This window comes from Ricinus communis, chromosome 3 (genome assembly GCF_019578655.1).
Source record: "Ricinus communis isolate WT05 ecotype wild-type chromosome 3, ASM1957865v1, whole genome shotgun sequence".
Lineage (NCBI taxonomy): Eukaryota > Viridiplantae > Streptophyta > Magnoliopsida > Malpighiales > Euphorbiaceae > Ricinus > Ricinus communis.
In genome coordinates, this window is record NC_063258.1 from 6,809,279 (window position 1) to 6,817,555 (window position 8,277).

At 39.4% G+C, this 8,277-nt stretch overlaps 1 non-coding gene across 1 annotated transcript; it reads right to left on the reverse strand.

Moving 5' to 3' along the window:
- Positions 1–7,552: 7,552 nt before the first annotated feature.
- Positions 7,553–7,659, reverse strand: LOC112536135. The gene has a single exon (XR_003080191.2). It is a non-coding gene; the product is annotated as a small nucleolar RNA R71 (small nucleolar RNA).
- Between the last annotated feature and the right edge of the window lie 618 nt (positions 7,660–8,277).

The following is an 8,277-nucleotide window of genomic DNA, read 5'->3' on the forward strand; positions in this document are numbered from 1 at the left end:
ATTATCAGATAGACACATATTTACCTTCTCGGAGACTTTTGTATGCGTATGATACTTAAATACCTCACTTTTCCTTTTTAGGGCGACATAGTGCCGATCTGGTTTGGCGAAAACTTCTACGGTGCACGAGAGTGGTTTGACGAGCTGCCTAGCTCAGTTCAGGCTAGGATTGGGGACACTGGCTTTCATCGATTCGTGGCTACACTCTCTTTAGTCATTGGGAGAGTCGATCACTTTTTAATTTATGCCTTGCTGAAAAGATAGATAGATACGATACACACCTTCCATATTTCTGTTGGTGAGTTGACTCTTTCTTCCCTTGCATTTTCGGCTATCACCGATATTGATTTCTTTGACACGTTCGTGCCTTTTGACAGTGCAATCCATTACCCGCGTCTTGAGGCTCGAGAGCACTTCATCATCGACCTACTAGGGTTTTTACCGACACTCGAGAATGTGAGGTGTATAGCTTATCAGTGCATCCTTCTCCACCACCGAGGCTTCATTCCTCAGAATGCGGGAGGTTGACCAGATGGCCCGGGCTTTCTTGGTGTACCTATTTGGCACTACTCTGTTCAGCGACTCCTGGAACTCGCTAAATTTTCACTACCTAGCACCTTTACAACCTGGACCAGGTTTCATTTTATGACTGAGGGTCTGCGGCCCTCACATACCATTATCAGCAGATCGACATCACCGTCTGCAATGGCAAGAAGATTTGTAGCTTCTAGCATGCGATCCATGTAAGTCATCTTGATTCTCTTCCTTTAGTTACTCTTACATCATGTGTGTTGATTCCTCATTTTTTTAAGTCTGGGCCTTAGAGATTGGCCTCTTGATGAGCTCACAATCCATTTGCACCTCCTATATTTTCCCTCGCTTGAGCCGTTGGGGCTCTAGTAGGACAGTCGTTTAGGAGTGGTCTCAGGTTCACGTGCACCATATGTGGATCAACGGCCTTACCTAGGACGTGGTAAACATAATTCCTTAGTTAAATTCATATTTTTTTCTATCATTGCTTACCTTCTCTGGTTTATAGATCCAGAGCGACTGGCTGGGAGAGCGCCATTAGTGGTAGACTTATATGCTATCTGCGGCCGACCTCGAGTAGAAGAGGATCCTACTGGTTGGGCCTGCCTGTAGGGCTTGGTACCTTCGCAAAAGGATTTATGGTTAGAAGCACAATGCTAACAAGCACCGAGTCCCATTATCTCATCCCCTCTCCATGTTTTGGATAGCAGATCTTACTAGAGAAGAGTTGGCGGAGTGCCTGAACGGGTATGACGAGCTTGCAGATTTTACCCTTCATTCACGGCTGATTGATTATACTTCATTCATCCTGCAGTTGTTGGGGACTTTACCTCTCAGCAACGAAATTGTGTGATTTTTAATAATTTCATGCTAAGTGTGGGGTTCGGGAGCAGTAAAGTTAATTTGTGGCATTCTATTTTGATAAATTAATAGCATAAATTCTCTTTATTTGGTGTGTAATACTATGGGCTGTAATGCCATTTTGAATTAGTTTTGGACAGGAAATTGAGGCTTTAGTCTTAGTTTTAAGCCTAAAGTTTTCTATTAATCAAATTATAGCTATTATGCTGCTAAATTTTCAGTGTAATTTATGTTAAATTTCTTTTTTGTTTGAATACTAATGATTGACTGTATTAAGCAATATGAGGGACCGAGATCAATACCGTCGCCAGCAATCGCACGTGCCGCTACTAGTAAGCGCTCGCGTAGTGAGGGAGCTTCTTCTTCCACTTCACCTTCACCAGCACCAACAACCCCACCACAACAATAACTAGTCCGAGCACGAAGAACAGCAGCTGTAATTCCATCCGCACCTAGTCAACATCCCTTATAGACATTTCAAAATACTGATAACGAGAGCTGCTTCCAAGTCATGAGATGAAAGCAAGTAATGGCCGGACGATGCATTGACTTTGTATCCCTGGAGAGGGTGGGATTGGCTCAGGATGTTCGTGCACTGTTTGACACACTGCCTTACGCATGACTCTTCGACATCATTGAGCCTACCTACCACGAGCTCATCATTGAATTCCTTAGCAGCTTCTTCCTACAGCAACATATCACAAACCGGCATCAGCCTGATGCAGTTTACTTCAGACTTGGAGGAAGGGAGTTCTCAATATCAGTTCCATAATTCGACATGCACTTGGGTTTATGTACTGAGAAGGACACCTCAGGCGAGGAGTATCAAGGATGCATCTACGTCAACCCAATCTCGTACGACACCATGTGGGATTCATTAGTACTTAGGCCAAAATCGTACTACCCCGACAAGTCTAAGGCGTCTAGCCTTTCGGATCATCTCCGCTATCTTCATATACTGTTAGCTTGTAGGCCGAGGAGATAGTTTTGAAGCGGTTACACATACCGATGTATTCATTCTCTAGGCTATGCAACATCGCAAGAAGCTTGACATGGGATATTTGTTGGCTCGTCAAGTCTGCTCCTTCATAGTCGATGCCCAGAAGAAGATGCAATGTTGTTTTGGCCTGTGACTAGGTTGGCCAAGAGACTGGATGTATTGGACGACTATCTGGCCGAGCTTTCTCAAATTGGTGACATGACACCATTAGGGGTTGGACAGATGATCAACATGTAGATGATCACGACCACTCGACACCCACATGGCATTAAGTACAGGCTCGTTAGCGCAATAGTCAGGGAGGCTAGAGAGGCAGCAGCTCGAGGAGCCCAAGACCCTACGACTGAGATTCTAGATGTTAGGATTCCTAATCCAGCCAGAGTATTTATGCCTACATCTGGAGCTTCCTCTTCTTACTCTGTAGGGACATTGAGTGCTCAGATTAGTGCTTTGGCTGACCGACTAGATCGAGTTTGTGATTTATAGCAGCAACATTATACTGAGTTTGTGCAACACAGAAAGGATTTTGGTCAGTTTCAAGATGAGACTAGGGCACAGTTCCAGGGGTTAAATGATATGCTCCAGCAGCTTATGCATGGATTGGATAGGCAGGCCACCCAGACAGACCTAATGGCAGAGCATATACAAAAGATGGCGAATTCCAGAGCATAAAATCAACGATTCATTGATGACATAGAGTTTGATCTAGCCGGTTATTTCACGGATCCTGTGCCACCACCACCGCCGCCCCCTCTTTCAGTGCCTTCCCCTACTCTTCACCCTCCAACCGATCCAACGAGTTAGGATGTGCCTTCGGCAGACTACCAGTAGTGATAAAAATTTGTGTTCTATTTCTTTTCCTTTTCCTTTTTATTTTCTTTATTTTTATTTTTATTTTATTTTCGTTTCTTTTTGCATTTTCATTTTATTTTATTTTTCTTTCATTTTATGTTATTTTAGTGGAACACTTTTACCTTGCCTTTATGCTATCTACATTTAATATGATCTTCAATCTTCTTATGTGATAGCTATATTATATACCCATTTTTCTAACAATGAGGGAAGTATTATACTTAAGTGTGGGGTGGGCATCTGTGGTTTTATTATCCCTTAATTGTTTAGGCAATGATAATGGACTATTCTTAGGATGTTAGGACCTAGGTTCTTCATGGCATTTAAGCTTAGTTTATTCTTTTGTAATTATTGACTTAATTCACACACTAGTAATTGATTGTCCTTCTCGATTTTGTTCTTGGAAAGCAATTTTAATGTATTCAATATGTCAATTTGGTCGGATTAAACCAGTGTTGCTTGAGTTTCTTACAAATTTACAGCCTTTATCTTTGAACTTTGATTATAGCAATCTCTTATACAATTTATGTGATGATGCAATTGATAAGTCTGGGAACCAATTGCAAATTTTAGCCACTTCAAACATGAGTTTTTGAATAAAAATTTGAGCACCCATTGCAAATTTTGCTCATGATTTTTCTTGTCTGAGTGTGCTTTATACTTAATGTTGTTTCCAAAACTTGCTCTAAATACTTGTTGAGGTTACATGACTTTTTGAATACCATTAGATGATTTGGGAAACTTAGGATTCACCACATCTGGCCAAAAGCCTACCCTTTGTTTCCATTACTCAGCCAGTTTTGAGCCTTAACCTTTTCTTCATGATTTGCACCTATACACTACATCTACACCATTCTCTAGATTTATCTTTTCTTTCACCCTAGGGTTCACCACATTTAGGGTTCATCCTTCAGATTTTGGGATTTAAGGTTGTTCATCTAACTTGAAGAAGAAGGGTGTACATGTTTTCAATTTGCTTTTCTGTGTTTGTTCCTTACTTTATGTTACTTATTAGCATGAGTAGCTAGAACTATCGAAACCATTGGGGTTCCTCTGTTGTTGGATTGCATTTAATGTTTATGAGACTTTGATTATCAATGCTTGTTTTCTTGTTGCTTTCATTATTAATAAGAAATCGCATTATTCATGAGACATTGTGAATTATGATGTTTATATTGCTTTATGTAATTGAGAAGTTCATTTGGTAGTTAGAAATTTGAATAACAAGAACTGGTTAATGATCACTTAGAGATAAGGGTAATTGACTATCCGGATTAAGAATTAACAACTCTTAATAGTAGTGGATTTAATCTTAAGGGTAACCTAAAATCAATCGTTAGGAAGAGATTCCATCGTTTAGGTTCTTAGGTTTAGAGATTCGATTTTCTCGAGAGGGAAATCGAATTCAATTTAGAATCTTCTTATGGGTAATCACAATTGGTAATCAATATAATCTCTACCTTCACTAAAATTCAACTAGCTTAGGTCCTCTTAGGTTTGCTTTTTCCCTTGATTGTTTCATGAAATCTTTTTAGACTGTTGACATTTAGTTAATCATTTAGCTTGCATCTAGTCATAGAATAGTAACTTTATCGATTTTGTTAAAGTTAGATAATATAAGATGCTACAGTAGTTCTAGGATCATCCTTCCCCGAGAATACTATCTTGATACTCGCCATTAGTGATAATCTGCATCGATAGGTTCACTACCTTAGATTATAGCTACATAAATAGCCTATCATCTAACTATAATGCGAGAATGAATGAGCAAAGAGAATAATCAAGACAAGAAAGCAAACCCAAAGAGGACCTAGACTAGTTGATTATCAAACAAAGGATAACAGATTGTTGAGTCCAATTATGCTACCCATGGATGGACTCTAAACTGAATTCAGTTTTCCTATCGAGACAACCGAATTCCTAAACCTAAGAATATAAAGTTGGAATCTCTTCCTAGCGATTGATTATTAAGTTAGCCTTAAGCTTTAATCCACCTTTATTAAGCTTTGTTAATTCTTAATTCAGAAAATTAATTAACCTTACCTCTAAGTGAAAATTAACCTGTTCTTGTAATTAAAGAGTTCTATGAATAGTAATCAATACAATCAATGTAACGACAACTAGATTTATATTATTAATTGCAAAAAGAATACAAGAAAGGAAAGTCAACCAATCTCAATAATTCAGTACAAAGCTAATATAGTAAGGAACCCCAATGAGTTTGATGTGTTGCATTCTATACATGTTTTTGTGCTTCATTTATTCATGTTATGCATGTATTGGAGTCATTTTTATGCTAGATTCATCACACTGGGTATCCATTTCTGTTTTCAGGTTATTTGGACTCTCAACATCATTTCTGGAGAAAATCTTAAGGACTTTAGTGCCTAAACAGGACTGTCGAATGGAATTTAGGGCTCAAGCACGGCCCATACTCAAGAGAGGGCAACATAGTCATTTCTCCAGGAGTACTATGCTTTTTGGAGCCAATGCATGGCCTGTGCATTAAGCACGGGTCGTGGCACGGCCCATGCAAGTTGCATGGCCCATGGCATGGCCCGTGCATGCATTTCCTATATATATGAGTTCAGTTTTCGAGAAAATGGTTCGACATTCTGATTCTAAAATTCTTATATGCACGCGACCATCCGCTTTTCAAACTTCTTGACTGACCTTGGGAGACCATTTTCATATATTGTTGAGGAGATTCAAGCTTGTTTTGAGAGATCGAGGAGACAAATTCTCAAGCATTCAATTTGATTTTGGCACTGTCCACTTTGACTCAAGAGAAGGGTGTACATGTTCCAACTTCATTTCTATTTTTCTTTTCTTCTAGTTATGTTTTTTATGTGTATGACTAGCTAGAGCTGATGAACCCATTGGGGTTCCTATTGTTGATGGATTGTCTTTTATTTGTTTGATTATTATATTTCCAATTTGTAATTCTTCTTGCTTTTCAGTAATAAAAGTCTGTTTCATTTTACTTGAGACGTTGAGTTGAATGTTGCTTGGATTATTTAATTGATATTGAGAAATTCGTTAAATAATTGGAACTTGATTAAGCAAGAACTGGTTAATAACACTTAGAGATAAGGTTAATTGGCTAGCTGGATTAAGAATTAACAACTCTTAATAGACTTGAATCAAATCTTAATGATGTTCTGAGATTAATTGTTAGGCAGAGATTCCAGCATTTAGTTTTCGGAGTTAGGAAATCAGTGAGCTCGAGAGAGGATCCGAGTTCATTCTAGGATTCAGGCACGGGTAATCAATTTGGTAATCAAGATAATCACCTTTAGTAATTCCATCGCAAATAGGTCCTCTTTGGGTTTGCTATTTTCCTATTTTTGCTTCATTATCTTTACACTTTGTTTGGCATTTTACTTTTGTATTTAATCATTTTTAGTTTACATTTTAAGTTGAATTTTCACCAATTGCTTAAGGTTAGATAAGACTTAGTACAATAGTAGCTTTAGGTTCACCCGTTCCCTAAGGGATACGACCTTGATACTCACCATTAGTGCTAGATTATATCGATAGGTTTATTGCCTTAGATTGTAGCTACACAATTAGCCTATCAAGTTTTTGGCACCATTGCCAGGGAGACTAGCAACGGTGAATTAAAGTGAATTGTTCTTGTGTTAATTTAGCCACTATTCTTTCATTCTTTGTTTTCTGTATATTTTATTCTTTTTATTTGTATTTCATTTGTTCACTATTCTTTCCTTGTTGGTTGTGATTTCCATTTCAGGTAGTTTATGACCAGGAGCTCTAGCTCTGATATTGTAGAGCCTTTGTCTGATCCAGAGCGATCCCTTAGACTTTTGAGGAAGCATATGCAATCGGTAAAGGAGGAGATTAAGGCTGAGATACCTGTTGATAGACTAGTAGGGATGGAGAATCAAAACGGAAATGCTGCGGCAGACGCCAACAGAACTATGTATGAGTTTGCTAGACCATCATTGGTTGGGACACAGATGAGTATACTTAGACCGCCGAAGGCAGCTAACAACTTCAAAATCAAGCCGAACATGATTTAGAATAGTGTTCAGTTTGGAGGTTGCTGAGCGAGGATCCTAACGCTCACATTGCTAATTTCTTGGAGATATGCGATACCTTCAAGATAAATGGAAATACTGATGATGCCATTTGGTTGAGGTTGTTTCAATTTGGCTGAGGTTGTTTCCATTTTCTTTGAGGGATAAAGTAAAGAGATGGTTGCAGTCCCTTCCACCGAACACCATCACTACTTAGAACTCTTTGGCTGAGAAATTTCTCTACAAGTACTTTCCTTCAGCTAAGACTGCTAAATTGAGAAATGGCATTTCTTCTTTTATGCAGATGGAAGACAAGAGCATATATGATGCCTAGGAGAGGTACTAAGACTTGTTGAGATGCTGTCCACACCATAGTCTACCAGTTTGGATGCAGGTTCAGACATTTTACAGTGGTTTGAACCTTGCTACTAGACAGATGGTTGATGCAGCAGCAGGAGGGGTGCTGAATAGTAAGATGCCCAAGCATGCTCAGAACTTGATAAAGGAGATGGCCATGAACAATTATTAGTGGTAGTCTTCTAGGAGCCAACCAGTGAGGCAGGGAGTGGTCAATCAGCTAGATTCTACAGCAGCCTTAGCAGCTCAGGTGGAGCTATTGGCTAATAAGATCCTAGTTCTAGATGCTAGCCCATGCAGCTCAGAGCAACTGTGAGTTTTGTAGTGGCCCGTATTTTAGTGTAAACTATAATACGAGAGGTTTGTTTGCTAGTACTTTTATTCCTTTTTCCTATTCTGTTTTATCCAGTGACCTTGAGCAGGTAGATTATATGGGCAATGGCCTGAGGCAGTAAGGGGACCCGTACAACAACACTTACAACCCAGGGTGGCGTAATCATCCAAACTTCGGTTGGAGAAACAACAACGCCCAAGGTCCACCAGCCAGAGATCGACGACCACCACAAGAAGTAGGGTCGGACCATCACAGCTTCCTCCACCTACCGAGAAACTGATGATGAAGTTTGTCACGTCTACTGA